Here is an 18,804-nt window from a genome sequence, read left to right on the forward strand (position 1 = left end):
AACTGCTAAATATCTTTTCTCATCAGTAGATAAAGTCTTATGACTTCTATCAGTGTCTAGTTAAAGCTTATAGGAGGGGTTTCCATTCTCCCCTAATCGTCCTATGAGGTTGCAGGACCCCTGACCCTCTGGACAGTGCTGAATGGCCTTGTGCTGATCAAATGCATCCTCCCAAACAAAAAAAAAAAACTCTCTAGCAATACACACCAAACTGAGCATGTACAGCTTGCCCCTAAGGCTCTGTACTATCAGCAGATATATTGGGGACAGTAAAAGAAGGGGAGGATCAGACACGACAGGATCAAGCAGCCTTTTTACACAATGCAGAGGATTAACCCCTTAGGTTCTACAGTGAGTATAGCAAGCATGCTTTACTGCATATACAGACTGATTTTACTGGTGCGGGTTTAGTAACACTTTGAGGTACCCATAGATATAAGATTACAGTTGCCCAATTGGATTGGCTATCAATTTATAGGATTGTAGATTTGTGTGTATATTATGCCTTCTCCTGAAGCCCCCTGGGCAACTGATCTATGGGTAAGAATTCACTAGCCATGGTGAAGTTTTATTTTGACCAATAACTTTCTCTCCCTACCACCAAGGATAGGCAGATGCAGGTAAGTTACCCCTTCTAGCAGGCCATAAACATGCACACTGGGGTCATCTGAGCATGCACAAAACAATTATTTTTATATTATGAAGTCTGCCATTCTATGTTTGAATGTCCAGCAGTGCAGGTTTATAAATTTCTATTAAAATAAGCAAAAACGAGCATTGAATTTCCACCATTACTCATATGCCCTCACTATTTATGTTAGCATTACACTAACATTTACTGTCAGATAATAAATTGCATAAATCTGTGTTTGTGTATAATATGCTTTTGTAATCTTCCTATCAGACCCCCACAAAAATTTACATTGGAATAGGTTGTTTCATTAACAGTTACGGGACAAGCTTATTTCTTCATCACTGTTTGCTTAGAAAGGCAATGACAAATAAAGGAGCTGCCTGGAATAAGAGGAGAAAGGGCAAATAGAAAAAGTAATTTACAATAACATTCTGAATAATTAAATACATCTTAAATATACAAAATGAAATGCAGTGCTACCAACTCTTTCCCCCAAGAATAAATCAGCGTATGCAAAGCACTGCTTCCAATTTGCTGAATACTGCAGTTAATACCCAGTAAATCTATACCTATAATCTTACTAGGTTGCAAAAAGTAATTAATTACATTTACAGAAATATATGGAAATGTACTCATCCCTGTACATAATTGGAAATAACTGACAATGTGTTTGACTGATATGCTGAACTGATGATGATCGTAGGGTACCTAGAGATCACTAAAACCCCAACACTCTGAGCAACTTTCCCTCATTTCGAGGGACTGTCCCTGATTTGGAACAAAGTCGCTCTGTCCTTATTTGTCCCTCATTTTGTTCTGATTTATATAGTTGTATATAAAATGCACTTTTTATCTTTCAAAAAGTGTTTCCCAGTACTAAACCTTTCATCCAATATCTAAATTGCTGCATTTACTTTCACTTTTAATGATAATGGTAAACAGACAGCAATCAAAACCAAATACAGCAATACCTTGGATTGCGAGCATAATTCGTTCCGGAAACATGCTTGTATTTCAAAGCACTCTTATATCAAAGCGAATTTCCCCATAAGTCCTTCAGTTTATAGCCCATATAAAAAGATTATAGTAATGTGATAGGGTGTGTAACCATAAAATGTCCATCCATAAATGGCAGCCTCCACAAGGGGATAAGAAACAAAATCCAGCAGGAGCTACAGAGTATAATGCAGCGCACACACGACCGGACTTTCCGGCAGACTAGGTATCAGTCTGTCAGTCTGAATCAGTCTGTCGGACAATCTGATCGTGTGTGGGCTAATCCGATCGTTTTAATCTAAAAAAAAAAAAGAAATCAGACGAACCTAAAAATAGAACTTGTTTCAAATCTGTCCGACTGACTCAATTCCTATCGGGAAAACCATTCGTCTGTATGCTGATCAGACGGACCAAATACAACGCAAGGGAAGCTATTGGCTACTGGCTATTGAACTTCCTTTTTTAGTCCTGTCTTACACCATCACGTTCAAAACGGACTGACTTTTGAATGGACTTAGGCCGTTCCTGTGTGGCCAAGACCGTTCGTTCGGAAAGTCTGTCGCAACTCCGCCGAAAGTCCGTTGGACCTAGTCTGCCGGAAAGTCCGGCCGCGTGTACACGGCATAAGAGAGAAGAGAGGTGCCTCTAATGCCGCGTACACACGATCGAATTGTATGGCGTACTTAGTCCAACATACAATCCGGCGGATAATCCGGCGGACTTTCTGCCGAACGGACTTGGCCACACACGGACACACAGAAAGTCCGACGTTCGCTTGCGCGATGACGTACAGCACGTACGACAGGACTAGAAAAAGGAAGTTCAATAGCCAGTAGCCAATAGCTTCCTTTTTCGTACTTGCTTCGGAGCATGCGTCATTCTTAGTCGGCCGTACTAGCATACTGACGAACGTATTGTCCGCTGAAACCCAAGTCCGACGGGAAGATTGGAGTGCAAAAATACTTTCTTAGTCCGCCGGACTTCACGCTGGAAAAGTCAGCTGAAGCCCACACACGATCGAATTGTCCGCTGAAATGCGATTCGGCTGACTAAGTACGCCGCACAATCTGATCGTGTGTACGCGGCATAAGTGTAGCAATATGGTTACATTTAAAGAAGGTACAACATTTAGCAACTCACATGGTTGATGAAAACAGGCACATCTAAGTAAGCAGGCATCTAGGGTAAAGCTGTCCACATAGACCATCCTCCGCACCACTGGCTCTCACCGCTGTCAGTCTGCAATCATGAACGGGAAGACTGCCCTGCAGTAGAGCAATCTGAAAGCGAGGCTCAAAGTGCTGGTGGAGCGCAGTGTGGAAGGAATGACGTTCATGGTGGTGTGGAGGACGGTCTATGTGGACAGCTTTACCCCAGATGCCTCCATACTTGGATGTTGCTCTTTTAATTATCAACCATGTGAGTTGCTAAATGTTGTACCTACTTTAAATGTAACCATATCGCTACACTTAGAGGTGCCTCTCTTCTCTTTTATACTCAGTTGTGACATGACGCTACTCTTATAATCAAGACATCGCTTGTATATCAAGTCAAAGTTTATAAAAAAAAAAATTCTTGTCTTGCAAAACGTTCTCAAACCAAGTTACTCTCAATCAAAGGTTTTACTGTAGTTGTTCTAAGCCCTCTCCACTGTATCCAAAAGTGAAAAAATAAAAAAGTTTTGCCTTAGTTATACTTTAATCCATAAAGCCTTGTTCACACGGGCAATGTCACCGCCGTGCCACTCTACCTTGTCCAATCAGAGAATGCTTTACATGCATTCAGGAGATGCAACGCATTCTCTGAATGGCATCTCTCAATGGCTGTATGGTGTCTGTTTCAGTGATTTCCAGCTTCTAAGGGCATTGGCCAGGTATGGTATATACATAGTTACAGTGGTCCAAGCTGGACCAATGTAACTCTGTAAAAAAAACACATATACCTGTAATTCTTCTTTAAGATATGCTGCTACATATAATTTTTTCCAGGGAGGGTTTAAAGGCAGCACAGTGGCCTAATTGTTAGGACTTATGCCTTCCAGCACTGGGGTCCTTGGTTTGAATCAGAGTCAGGAAACTATCTGAATGAGATTTGTATTCCCTGTGCCTGTGTGGGTTTCCTCTCACTCTAAAGACATATAGCTAGAACAGCCTTTCTCAACCTTTTCAACACAGAGGAACCCTTGAAATAGTTCTCCGGTCTTGGGGGAACCCCTGCTAAAAATCAGAAATCTACAACTCATTATACATTAGTGTGATGGTCAGTGGGATGAATGGTCCTTACACTTGTGGTCATTGGGAAGAATTCCCCCCTTACAGGTAGCTAAAAAGATCAATGGTTTGAGTGGGAACTTATCTGAGAGGCAGAAATTACCCAATGCTGAAGGAACCCCTAGCGACCTCTGGAGGAACCCTATGGTTCCACAGAACCCTGGTTGAGAATCACTGAGCTAGGTTAATAGACTCCTGTCTAATTCAGCTTTAGTATGTGTAAACTGTATATGCATGCAAGTTTGGGACCTTAGATTGCAAGCTCCTTGACGGCAGGGACTGGATATGTAAAAGTCCTGCTTAAGCTGTCAGCACTATATACATACCTGTAATAAATAAATAATAATAACACTTGAACTTTGATTTCTTTAGTCCCATGAAGCATGTAAAGTGCCCAATGGTACAGAACTTACATTTACTCATGCCACAGTGCTTTGGTCACAGCTGTCCTCAGCATGCAGTTGTGTTCTTTCAGGAGGAAAGTCATTACATGACAATCCGGCAGACACGTCCTCTCTATGTAGGCTCAGCTGCGTCTTTTCCTTAGTCTTTATAATAACCTGATGAGAATACACCTACCTGAACGCTGCAGTCAGAAGCGGAATGAATAGTCTTCAGTCAGGGGGTCTGCATCGTTTAAACAGCCTCAGCCTCTTCATCTCTGCGTTCATTCTGGTGCCATCTTTATCCTCCTGAAGGGAAAAAAAAACGAAAACTGTTGTAACACGGAACAAAATGTGTAGTTTTTCAGACAAAAGGCAATTAGGAAATACAGAGAAGGGATTGGCGAGTGTTCCAGGTCTCTCCAGGCTCCTATAATTGTAGAGAAGTGCAATCACAAAATGTTTTCTGACGCACATAGTGCTGTACACAATCGTCTTAATGACCACATTTAGCAACTCTCATAGGAAACCTGTACTGAAATGACTATTCTTTCAGGAGCATTTAGATAACAGTGAAAAAGATGGCAGGCTTTTAGCAATGACGGTGAAAGCTGCCTTTTTTTTTTAGGGTGCTCATACCTTTAAAAGGGGTCAATCATTAACACTTGCGTTCCTGAAGATTTTAACTCCTTCATGACCAGACCATTTTTTGCACTGCCCTAATCTAACCGGTAATTGCGTAGTCATTCAAAGCTGTACCAAACAACATTTTTATCATTGTTTTCCCCCCACAAATAGAGCTTTCTTTTGGTGGTGTTTGATCATCACTGTTTTTTTTTTTATTATACAAACTAAAAAAGACCAAAGCATTTTTTTTAAAAACACTATATTTTTTTACTTTCTGTTATAAAACATATCCAATAATAATAATAATTAAAAAAAAAATAATCACATTTCTTCATAAATTTGGGCCAAAATGTATTTTGCTATATGTCTGTTGATTGGTTTGCGTAAAAGTTATAGTAAAGTCTACAGCATCTATGGTATATATACTGGAATTTTTATTTATTTGTTTTTTATACTACTAATGCCGGTGATCAGCAACTTATAATGGGACTGCGATATTGCGGCCGGCAATCTGACACTGCTGCTGGGGGGAACTGAATAATTGCCAATGACATCACCAGTGACATTAATACAATGATCAGTAATAGTAATAATAATAATAATAATAATAATATGCACTATCACTGTACAGGCCAGTGACCAGATCTGAACCTCGCAGCTGTCCCTCACCTTGGGTCTTTAGGCCCCATGTTGGCATGGTGTCCACTTTAGCATTTACAGTGTAGGACTGGCCAGAAGAGGGATTACTTTGATGCAGTTGGTCAGCTTAAACATGTATTGTAATATATGTGAACTAAATATCCCTGGTTTTCATTGCATAGTTTTCTTGGAAGGGTGTAGCAGTGTGCAGAGGGTCCATCCAGAATTTTGTAGTGTCACAGTACTGATAACACTGGCTGGGAAAGGTTTAAAATCTAGGGCGATCAAGGGGTTAGATATGTGCCTAACTATGTGTAAAGTGTGCTGCTTTTATTATGAGATCTCTCAGTCTCTCTTCCCTTTGCAGGGATGAGAAACTGACAGATCGCATAGCTCTGTATTGTTTACCAACACAGGGCTGTGATTGCACACAGTGGATCAGCATTTCCCAGCCATGAATCATTGGCCGGGACTTGCAGACAGCCTCCCGCTGTGTACAATCACACTGTGTGACTGGGGGGGCTAAACCTGGTAGTAAGTAGCGACATATGGGTTCATTGTTTTGCCTACTGCAGCCACTCGCCCACAGTACATTGTGGACGGTTGGTCACCAAGTGGTTAAAGCTGGACTGGGCATTAAAACATTAATTTAAATATATTCCTCAATAGCCACATCACAGCCATCAACTCTGTTTGCATCAAATGCGTTTGCAAACACAGATATTAGATTGTAAAAGTAGAAGTGAAAGCATCACAATGCTGTACATAGTCAGCAGGTCCACCCACTACAGGTTGCCTGCATAAAACTACAGGATGGAGTGGATACAAGACCAGTCACCCTGCACAAGGAGGTCAGACTTGCCATCTTCCAGCTCATACACATACATACATAATACACATTATAATAATTATAAACACAGAACTCCTTCAGACAATAGCAGACCTACTTACAATAAACACATTATGGCAGGGGGCCCCAGACAGGTGGCTTGCTGATGACATCAGCTAGGAGTCCTACACTGGCAGAGACCATTATGGCCTTTTTAATAATGTCCATTTGCATTACATAACAGAACATCTTCCTAAATGATTATAGCTCCCTCAAGTTCCAGGGCCCATAGTCAGAATGGGCAAGAGGGTAGCATTCAGTCCCCTCCAAAAGCCTTTGTCCCGGGTGAGTCTATCACAGTTACTATATACATTAACAATATTATAAAAATAAATACAAATTTTCATTAAAAAAAAAAAAAAAAAAAAGAAAAAAAAAAGATCACTTGCCATGTAACTTCACCTAGGACCAAGAGATGCAGTCTGAGAAAATGATGTAATCAGTCTGCTAGATAAAGGCAAGAGAAAAGTGTTTTCCCAGTTTCTGTTCCCCAGTCACTGAACAAACTGCATATTTTAACTAGCGTTACACCAATACCAGTAATGGTGCTGATACCAAGCATTTGTACCTGTACTTGTGCAAATGCTTCAAAACTAAAACCAATACCCAGCTCACATATATGGGAATTGGATGCATTTTAACCACTTTGCGCAAATCTCCATACCTGTATGTCGGTACTTTGACACTAAATACCGTGGTTATGGCAGCAACTGCCATACCCTTGGTATTTTTGGGAATGGCGTGCACTTCTCTGTAAGATAAAAGTGGTCTCCGTAGGGGATTCACTTTTATCGGCAGTGGGAGAGGTGCCCTCCCCCCTCCCGCTGCGCTCCGGTCGTCTCCGCCGCTTACCAGACCCGCTGATAGCGGTGGAGACAATCATGTCCTCTCCCGTAGATGCCTGGGTGCCGACTGAGGGGAAGATGGCTCCATGGCATGGGATGGCGGAGGCGACATCAAATGTCACGTTCAAACATATCTTCAAGAGGAGAATATGTTATATATTTTTTTTCAATTAATATTATTTTATTTATTTATTGCAATTTCGTGTAAATTTGAAATCTTTTTGACCCCAGATCTCATATTTAAGAAGTCCCGTCAGGCTTCTTTTCTATTACAAGGGATGTTTACATTCCTTGTAATAGGAATAAAAGTGACCCAAACATTTTTATAAAATAAATAAAAAATAGATATTTTTTTTAAAGCGCCCTGTCCCGACGAGCTTGCGTGCAGAAGTAAACGCACAAGTGAGTAGTGCCAACATATGAAAATGGTGTTCAACCCACACATGTATTGCCGTGATCGTTAGAGTGAGAGCAATAATTCTAGCCCTAGACCGTCTCTATAACTCAAAACTGGTAACCTGTAGAAATTTGTTAAACATCATCTATGGAAAATTTTAAGGGTAAAAGTTGGCCACCATTCCACGAGCAAGCTCAATTTTGAAGGGTGACATGTTGGGTATCAATTTACTCTTTACTGTTGTCTTATTTTTTTATTCAAAAAAGTGTATTTTTTACAAAACGTATCCCATGTGAGGCATTCGTTTCCTTGTTTTCTCTCAGCTTCACTGGAATTGGCTTCTGGTCTCCATTGGTGGCAGCCCTGACACACGGACCCACTACTCATCTATACCTGTTTGGACTATTATGGTTTATACATGGTTACTTCTGAGGTACTAGCACCTTTTACTTGTATATAACATATTCCAACATGACTGTACACCAGTGCACAAACAAGGTTCATAAAGACATGGATGGGTGCGTTTGGGGTGGAGGAACTTGACTGGCCTGCATAGAGTCCTGACCTCAAGCTGATAGAATACCTTTGGGATGAATTAGAGCGGAGACTGCAAGCCAGGCCTTCTTGTCCACATCAATGCCTAACCTCACACATGCACTTCTGGAAGAATGGTCAAACATTTCCATAGACACACTCCTAAACCTTGTGGACAGCCTTTCCAGAACAGTTGAAACTGTTATAGCTGCAAAGGGTGGGCCAACTCAATATTGAACCCTACAGACTTATGCGCTGTACACACGGTCAGACTTTCCGATGGAAAATGTGCGATCGGATTGTGTTGTCGGAAATAACGATTGTTTGTGGGCTCCATCTGACTTTTTACGTCGGCATTTCTGACATACAAAATTTGAGATCTGTCTGGATCTAAAATTTTCTGACAACAAAATCTGATAGTTTAAATTACAACGCACACGCATGCTCAGAATAAATTACAAGACGAAAGCTATTGGCTACTGGCCTCTTTATAGTCCCTTCGTATGTGGTTTCCATCACCTCGTTCTGAACGATCGGATTTTCTGACAACTTTGTGCGACCGTGTGTATGCAAGACAAGTTTGGACCAAAATCCGTCGGAAAAAAGCGTGTACAGGGCATAAGACTGGGATGCCATTAAAGTTCATGTGCGTGTAAAGGCAGGTGTGCCAATACTTTTGGTAATATAGTGTGAGCAGGTCCTCAGCAGTCCACAAAAAACCCAATCTGCTACAGATTTACATCTTTATCAGTCTAAAAAAAAAATGTCATCAGATTTATCAAAAAAAAAAAAAAAAAACGTTTGCCAGAACTTTTCTGGAAAACAGGTTCTGCAGTCCTCTGAGCCAGAAAGATACTGCTGCGTCCTTCTGGATAATATCACAGATACATTTCAGATTTGTGTGAGCCAAGATGCTCTGGGAAGAGATGAAACATGGAAACAATCGAAATGATCCCACGGGAAAGATGTCTCAGGGTTTTGTCTGTGGAAAACAAATGTTTATAGCAATCCTGCAGTAGCACGACAAGCTACTATATACAGGATCAGTGAATGCTACATACTGTATGATAGATTTATATATAGGCCACAAAGCCTGATCTCTTCATAGCTAACCCTTACCTTACAATAATATGTCAATGTTTCTCCATTTACTGGGTTTACTGAATGAAGAATTCATTGTGAATGGAGCTAACATTGACAGTAGATTGCAGAGGTCACATCAATTGTATCTAATTGGATTTGTATACTTTTTGTGGATACTAAATACTCAGGCTACTTTTCTTCCAAAAAAATAAAAATAAATCGTTTTACCTTTCACAGGGAAAGTAAATGAGGGGAAATTGCCCTGGTGATTACGACACCAACAGAAATAAAAAAAAAAAAAAAAACAATAAAGCTGAAATTCAATTTTAACCACAAGCCAATTCTGATACTTCTCTCATACATGTAAAAATCTTTTTTTTTTTTTTTTATTAGACACAGAAACATTAGATCTTTGTTGAAAGCAAAAGGCCTGGGCTTTTAATGAACACAAATACAATATAATACATAATTTTTTTATAAAATATAAAAGGTAATGTTATGCTGAGTAAATAGATACCTAACACGTCATGCTCTAAAATTGTGCACGCTCATGGAATGGGGACAAACTACGGCATTTAAAAATCTACATAGACCACACTTTAAAAGCCTTTACAGGTTACCAGTTTAGAGTTATGACCCACACACACGGTCGAACATTTCGACCACAAAATCCGTCAGATTTTTTCTGACGGATTTTGGCCGAAACTTGTCTTGCATATACACGGTCGCACAAAGTTGTAGGAAAATCTGATCGTTCGGAACGAGGTGACGTTCGTAACGTAGGACAGGACTACGTAGAGGCCAGTAGCCAATAGCTTTCGCCTCCAATTTGTTTCTGAGCATGCCTGCCACTTTGTGTGTCGGAATTCTCTACACACAATCGGAAAAAGTCAGATCGGATTTTGGTTTTGATTTTAGATCCAGCTCTCAAACTTTTTCCGTCGGATATTCCGACAGAAAAAGTCCGATAGAGCCCACACACGATCGGATTTTCTGACAACACAATCCTATCGGACCTTTTCGGTTGGAATTTCCGACCGTGTGTATGGGGCATTACACTGGAGGTCTGGTGTTAGAATAAATGCTCTCGCTATGACGTTACCTCACATGTGTGGTGCGATCATCGTTTACTGTGCATATGCATGTGGACCAACATAGGCGTTCACATTTGTGCATGAGCACAGGGAGACAGAGGCTGTGTTATTTTTTTTTTTTATATTACTTATTGAAAAAAAAATAAAAATTATGGTTTCTCTTTATTAACTTCATTGCTATCACAAAAGGATGAACAACATCCCCATGATAGAGAATCACCAGCTGAAAAAAAAAAAAAAGGGTAATGACTGCAGCTGGGGTCATGACCCCAGTATAACCACTAAAACCCAAAGAGGTATTGGGTACATCCTAGGGACGAGAAGTGGTTAAATGCATTATAAACCTATCTACCTGCACCTTATCTTCTTTACCTGTATTGACCATGTAGTCTCATGTAGTCTCATGGGGTCATTTGCTGCCCTGTATGCACAGCATACAGTAGAGTCAATTTTCACATTCCCTTGTCAGCATTTTCCATTTGCGTTCAAACATTAGGCATGCGGCATGGCACTGTATAGGTTAATGCATGACCTCTGTCTGTAGTCTAAGAACTGACACTTCCTGTGAAGAAATTACATATTCCACACTCCCTGGGTCTCTCGGTCTAGTGCTCTTCAAGTGAGAGCTATTAACAAAGCTTCCCATGTTGGATGAAATGTGTTTTATAAACATTAGCACCCACACATTTATGATGCAATACTGAGAAATGACTAAGCATGCACTGGATGCGATGTGACCCGGAACAAGAAGCCGATTGTCACTCTGGAGGAGAATTGGGACAAGTTAGGTGGATTAATACATGGACATAGAGGAATTAATCAGCCATGACACTACAAGTTGCAGCAACAACATGTAAGCCCATCATTACAAGGTAATGCAAACACAGGGAACAGAACTGCACTGTCCACATCCAATTCACATGACATGTGAAATGATTCTATTGTGCCTGTTCACTATGTCCAGTGCAGCCGGAGTGCGGATTCAGTGTGAATTCAAAAAGAGTCCTGTCCGTTTTCTGAGCAGCGCAGGCTGGTTCAGGTGCAAATTCAGGTCCATTGACTTATATGGGAACGCATCTGAATCGCACGTGCCATTTAGGCTGGGCTCACACATGTCCGGCTGCAGTTTGCAGTCCGGAGTCCAGTGCACTTCTGTTCACCGGTTCAGGTGCGATTCAGGAGCAAATCTTTTCCTGAATTCGCACCTAAACCTGACCCATAAACACACAGGACACTTTTTCAAACCACTCTGCAGCCGCCCAGGACGTGTGTGAAATAACTGAAAGCCGGTCACAGTCGCATGTTATGCAAATTGGATGCGATTAAAAACGCATCAAATTCGCATTTATATGCGAACCCAGCCTCAGTTGTGAACAGGATAAAATCCTGACCTGATACCGATATAAACCTGACCTGATACCGATATAAACCTGACCTAATACTGATCCAATCCTGACCTGACCAAAAACTGACCGCAAACCATACAACTTTGTCAATTAGTTGTGAAACCCGAGTTTCAATTTGCACCGCACGGTGAAACCAGCCTTATACCTAGTTAAAACAACAAAAAAAAATTTGAATGTGTAAAATGCCTTCAATGCCTAAGTTTAGCAAAAAATCAGATCAGCACAAGGAATGTTAATAACATTTATACTGAAGTCTGTGCTGGTTTGAAGGCAAAACAACCTTGCTTTAAAAAAAAAAAAAAGGAAGGTTCATGGAGTGCAGATGAAAAATGTATCAACTTAAAACTTGAATGTAGATGGAAAAAAAATCCATCTAAGGGGGTAAAACTATACATCTATTTGTGTATTTCATTTAGAATTGATCCACATGGACTTATGTAGCGGCAGCTATAGACTGCTTACAATGATCCAGATCTCAGAGGACACCACGTAGGCAGGTTGAAAAAAAAAAAAAAAAAAAAAAAAAAAAAAAAAAAAGGAGGGTGCAGCTCATTGCTTCCCACTTCAGTGATGAGTATCAGATATGAATTCTTCTGCGGGTGAATCTTGCAGTCGGTGAGTGCTTGCTTTTTCTTCTTATTAATTAAAACAAATGTGCATTGCTAGTTTAAAGTTAAAGATACTCAAAAATAAAGATTCCAAATATAGTGCCCCTGGCAAAGAAAACCAAAATAATACCCATCTCTACTGCTGCCTGTGCCAACAATGAAAAAAAAAAATCTCTAGATGAAAATCATATGGAATCTGACACACTTCTGGAAGTGGTGGAATGATGAGCTCCTGCTGTGGTCCCTCCAACCTTTCCCTCCTGCAGGGAGCCACTATATTTTGAATTTTTTTTGTAAAAACAGAGCCGCTTTAAAGCATTTGTTAACCCAAAAAATAAATAGATTCTGGTCCCTTAAACCAGATTACATAGCACAGTGCTTGTGCTATGTAATCTGCCCCCCTCCAAACTGTAAAAAAAAAAAAAAAAAAAAATCCTAAACCTATCACTTCCTGTATGCCCTCTCTATATAGGCCACTAGCATTGGCTCCGCCCCGATCACCGTGGTCAAAGTGCCTCCCTCTGTGATAGGCTGCCTGCTCTCTGCTCTCCTCCCTCTCCTTGTCAGCACCCTCTCTGGCATGGCCCCGCCCCCCCTCCTGCTATTATTTTAATATTAAAATATAAAATTTGTCACTACCAGCCTCTCTTCTATTGGCTGCCATAGCACACTATGTATGCTGTATTTAAAAATGAGCGCTGTAAATAATGAATATCAGCTGTCTTCAGGGCAGTCACGTGAATTGTGGCCGCTTTCCAGCTCCGATGGGTGGCTTCTGCGGAGGAGATGTGCGGCCACGATCACGGCTCCTCCCACAGAAGACATCTATCAGAGCTGAAAAGCGCCCGCGAGTGATGAGACCGGCCTGAAGACAGCTGATATTCAGTATTTACAGCGCTCGTTTTTAAATACAACATACACAATGTTCTATGTCAGCCTCTAATAGAGGGGCGGACACGACTTTTAATAATGCCTTAACATACACTTTAAGAGATCCATTTGTAAATGCAGAAAGTCATTTGTTGCCTCATAGGCAAGAGATGGATGGCTGGTTGTAGAAAACCTTAACGCCCCGAGAAATATTACCTTTTGTGAGCAGTCATTTCATCTGAAGCACACGATATTGTTGCCCACATAAGCCATTTATTTTCTTTGTAGCAAAGATTATGATCGACTGTGTGTTCTTATGTATGAAGTACTGCATGGCACATGGAATCTGATTTCTACCTGCCTTCTCCATGCTCCAGCATTTTCCCCAACTTCCTTCTTGGTCCAGTTTTGAAGGTCCTATTCAGGGCAGAACAACGTTTACAGAGAATGGTTCAACAAAAAAAAAGAAAATATCCAGCGAGTGGCAGCTTTGTGGACAAAAATGCCTTGTTGATTGATGTCAGAGGTCAGAGGAGAATGGGCAGACGGGTTTGAGATGATAGAATGGCAACAGTAACTCAAATAACAACTCATTACAACCAAGGTATGCAGAATACCATCTCTGAATGCACAACACGTCAAACCTTGAAGTAGATGGGCTACAGCAGTAGAAGACCACACTGGGTGCCACTCCTGTCAGATAAGAAAAGGAAACTGAGGCTACAATGTGCACAGGCTCACCAAAATTGGACTATAGAAGATTGGAAAAACGTTGTCTGGTTTGAAGAGTTTCAATTTCAGCTGCGACATTCAGATGGTAGGGTCGGAATTTGGTGTAAACATGAAAGCATGGATCCATCCTGCCTTGTATCAAAGGTTAAAGCTGGTGGTGGTGGTGTAATGGTGTGGGGGATATTTTCTTGGCACAATTTGGGCCCCTTAGTACCAAATTAGCTTCTTTAAATGCCACGGCCTACCTGAGTATTGTTGCTGACCATGTCCATTCCTTTATGACTACAGTGTACCCATCTTCTGATGGCTCCTTCCAGCAGGATAAAGCACCATGTCACAAAGCTCAAATTATCTCACCACTGGTTTCTTGAACAGGACAATGAGATCCCTGTACTCCAATGGCCTCCACAGTCACCAGATCTCCATCCAATAGAGCACCTTTGGGATTTGGTGGAATGGGAGATGTGTATCATGGATGTGACGCTGACAAATCTGCAGCAACTGCATGATGCTATCATGTCAATATGGAGCAAAATCGCTGAGGAATGTTTCCAACACCTTGTTGAATCTATGCCACAAAGAATTAAGGCATTCTGAAGGCAAAAGGGGTTCAACCCGGTATGAGCAAAGTGTACCTAATAAAATGGTTGGTGAGCGTATATGGTATTTACATAGCACCAACAATTTACACAACATTTTACATATATATTGTTGCTAGTGCCAGATTAGACAGTAGCCAGTTAAAACATGCATGTCTTTGGAGTGTGGGAGAAAACCAGAATACCCAAAGGAAACCCATGCAGGCACAGGGAGAACATGCAAACTCCAGGGAGGTAGTGCTGCAGATGGGATTCACCTGTGGACCCTAGTGCTGCGAAGCGGAAGTGCTAACCACTTAGCCATTGAGTATACTAAGTATATAGGGCTTGCCGCAGATGAACTCATATTTCTCATATAGCATGCAATACTTTGTCAGAGAGGTCTTCAACACTATGAGGTTGATTTACTAAAGACAAAAAGTCTGTGCACTCTGCAAATGCAGTTGCCCCAGAGCTTATTAAACAAGGTAAAGCTTCACTTTGCAAAGAATAGCCAATCATATGCAAGGAAAATTAAAAAAAAAAACATTTTTTGCTTGCGCGTGATTGGATGAGGGAAGTCAGCAGAGCTTTTACTCATTTACTAAGTTCTTCTCTTTAGGTGTGCAACTGTACTTTACTAAGTGCACAGGCTATTTGCCTTTAGTAAATTATTCTCAACATTACAGTCGATCCCCGTGAAGTCGTGGTTCAGTCGTTCGTGGATTTTTTTTCCCAGCCTAGCATTCCCACATCATAAGTGCCCATTCACACAGGGGTGACCTGTCAGGCGACTTGTCAGCCTGACAAGTCACGCTCCATGCAGTAAAAAGGAACCGTTCTTCGGATCGGCTTGCATTGACTTCTACACAGAAGTCATTTTGCAAGTCGCGCTGTATGGGGAGGCTTCAGAGTTGGATGAATTTGAAGCCACCCTAGTGTGATCCATTTGTAGGCATTTTTTTTTTTTAACCACATCCAAAATTTGCAGATTTTCCCAATTCGCGGGTGCTCACAGAATCTAACCCTTGAAAATTTCGGGGGTCGACTGCACTGCTATTAAAACAGTTCAAGTTCATTTCTAAGATAAATTTCCCTTTTTATTTGTGCACACAAAAAGTTCAGCGCTACTACCCATTTAATCTGCCTTTAACAGAGCTCACAAGTGCCTGATCCACAGTCGTCTATCTGAAATTAATGATCCATGAATACCTTTTTATTTGTACAGATTGTGTCAGCCATGAAAACGCCATACAACCATGTTATTTTCTACTATAGAACTTATTTGTTTTATTTTCATCATTGATGCTGTTTGTGGAGATCTAGGATTCAGGATTTCATCATGAAAACCCTATTCCAAAACCATGGACATTAAAGTGTACTGTATGTATATCCAAGCCTTTCCTTTTAGTTTTCGGTAAAGTAGGGAAGGGTTTAAACCCCAGATGGTTTATTTTCTGCTGTTCTGAGTACTGTTGGGGAAAGTTTTTACTTACTTCCTGTGACTGAGGTGCAATGGGAAGTTAGAGAAAATCTCTGAAATTTCATTTCCCTCTTAGTTGTCCCATTCAGTCTCCTCGTGCATCACTAATTTACTGACATATCTGTATAGATGTCGTAACTCTCTTTATAACTCATTTTTTTCAAACTGAGCTCATAATATTTCCTCCATCTCACAACCCATCCCCTCACTTTTCCATCAAGATCAATAGTGCAACTATCATTCCTTCCCCTAATGCTAGGATCCTAGGTGTAATACTGGACCCTGACCTCTGGCCCTACATCCAATTACTGTCCAAATCTTACAACCCTCTCCTCCGTAACATTTACAAAATTTGCCCCTTCTTAACCAATGACACCACCAAGATGCCTCCCTCCTCATTTGCCTACCTTTACACATACCCACAACCAGGGCTTTTTTTTTAGCAGGAACACGGGGGAACGTAGTTCAAGCACTGAATGTATGTACTGGCAAGGGGTGCTGGAAGGTTTATTGTTGCTGGTGAGGATCTGTGTTTGAGTGGTGGGTTTATTGTTGCTGGGTAAGTCTACTGTTTCTGGTGGGGGTGTCTTATCTTGCTCGGGGTCAATTGTTGCTGGGTGGGATCTATTGTTGGAGGGAGAGTTCTATTGTTGCTGGCTGCTGTAGGGTCTATTGTTGGGGTGGTATTTTGTTGTAGGGGGTCCATTGTTGCTGGGGTGGTACTATGTTGTAGGGGGTCCATTGTTGCTGGGGTGGTACTTTATTGTAGGGGGTCCATTGTTGCTGGGGGAAAGTTATTTATTGTGTGGGCAATCTGTTGTTTCTGAGGTGGAGTCTATTGTTTCTGGGGCAAAGTCTATTGTTGCTCATTGCAAGGTATCTGTTTTACTATCTTTCTTGTTTTCATTCACAAATTTCATAGAAATTACTGAGCAGCACAAAATACTTGGTTCTTTATTCTCTGAAAGGTGCTGTACTTGGGAGGTGGGTAGGTGGTGGAAACAAGGGATGGTGCTCAAAGGCGGGTAGGGGGCGGAGACAAAGGGTAACTCGGAAGGGTGGAGTTCCTGTACTTATTCCCCCGTGAAAAAAAGCCCTGCCCACAACAGTCTATCTTGACTGCTGCTACCAGGCTCATTCACCTTACCAACCACCCAGTGTCTGCCACCCCTCTAAGCCAAATCCTTCACTGCCTTCCACTTGACCAATGAATATAATTCAAAATAATATCATACAAAGTTATCCACAATTCTGCCCTGAGCTAAATCACCAACCTTGTCTCAAAATATCACTAACTATCCTCACTATCCTCTTTGTTTCTCCCAAGATCTGCTCTCTATCACTCTCATCACCTACCTCCAAGCACACCTCCAGGACTTCTCTATAGCCTTGCCCATCCTCTGGTACTTTCTACCCAATCCCTCTGGCACTTTCTACCCAAACTCCCTGGCTATCTCCTACTCTGCATGCCTTTAACCACTTGAGATCCGCGCTATAGCCAAATGACGGCTACAGCGTGGATCTCCTATGCCGGGACCACGTCTATTGACGTCGTCCCGTGCACGAGCGGCCTGCGCGCCCCCTGAGGGGCGCGCGCGGCGCGCTCTGTGATCGGCGAGTCCATGAGACTCGCCTGATCACCGATCCGTGCAAGGGGTCGATCCAGACCCCTTATCACGTGATCAGCTGTCAGCCAATGACAGCTGATCATGTGATATAACGGAGCCGGTAATCGGCTATTAGGAGAAAAAAAAAAGCCGATCACCGGCGGCCGTGATCGGGACATCAGTCCCGATCACGGCCAGCCCTGCTAGTGCCCACCTGCCCCCTGCCAGTGCCCACCTGCCCCCTGCAGTGCCAAATGTTTTAAAAGTGCCCCCCGTCAGTGCCACCCAGCAGTGCCCACAATCTGCCTCAAAGGTGCTGCACCCCAGTGCCACTTATCCGTGCCCATCAGTGTCATCTACCAGTGCCCAGCAGTGCCGCCCATCAGTGCCCAGCAGTGCCACCTATTAGAGCCACCTATCAGTGCCACCTATCAGTGCCCATCAGTCCCATCTATCAGTGGTACCTATCAGTGCCCATCCGTGCCACCCATCCGTGCCACCCATCCGTGCCACCCATCCGTGCCACCTTATCTGTGCCTATTAGTGCCGCCTTAACTATGCCTATCAGTGCCCACCAATGCAGCCTATCAGTGCCCACCAATGCAGCCCATCAGTGCCCACCAGTGCAGCCTATCAGTGCCGCCTAATCAGCGCACTTCAATGAAGGAGAAAAATGACCCGTTTGCAAAATTTTATAACAAACTATTAAACATGATTATTTTTTTTTTGCATCTTTTTTTGTTTGTTTAGCAAAAAATAAAACTCCGAGCTGTAACTAAATACCACCAAAAGAAAGCTCGATTTGTGGGAAAAAAATGATAAAAATTTCATTTGGGTACAGTGTTGTATGCCTGCGCAATTGTCATTCAAAGTGCATCAGAGCTGAAAGCTGAAAATTGGTCTGGGACTGAGGGGGGTTTAAGTGCCCAGTAAGCAAGTGGTTAAAGAGGAAGTAAACCCTGATGAGTTTACTTCCTCTTTCATTCCCTGCAAAGGCAAAGCATAATGGACTACTATGCATCGCATAGTAGTCCATTATGTGTCACTTACCTGACACAGGAGCCAGCGAAGTCGCCGCTGTCCCCTGTAGTCCGCCGCATCCATCTTCTTGGTGGGGTCTCGCAGCTCC

General features: G+C 42.0%; 1 protein-coding gene across 1 annotated transcript in view; it reads right to left on the bottom strand.

Moving 5' to 3' along the window:
* The window catches only part of LRRC8B (leucine rich repeat containing 8 VRAC subunit B), a 62,179-nt gene that overhangs the window by 20,563 nt on the left and 22,812 nt on the right, over positions 1-18,804 (bottom strand). Inside the window, exon 2 of the mRNA XM_077452949.1 lies at positions 4,480-4,592. The gene's annotated coding sequence lies outside the window, so the exon portion shown is untranslated. The remainder of the gene's footprint in view (positions 1-4,479; positions 4,593-18,804) is intronic.

This window comes from Lithobates pipiens, unplaced genomic scaffold, assembly GCF_037356315.1.
Source record: "Lithobates pipiens isolate NorthernLeopardFrog02 unplaced genomic scaffold, aLitPip1_a1.2 Scaffold_23, whole genome shotgun sequence".
Taxonomy (NCBI): Eukaryota; Metazoa; Chordata; class Amphibia; order Anura; family Ranidae; genus Lithobates; species Lithobates pipiens.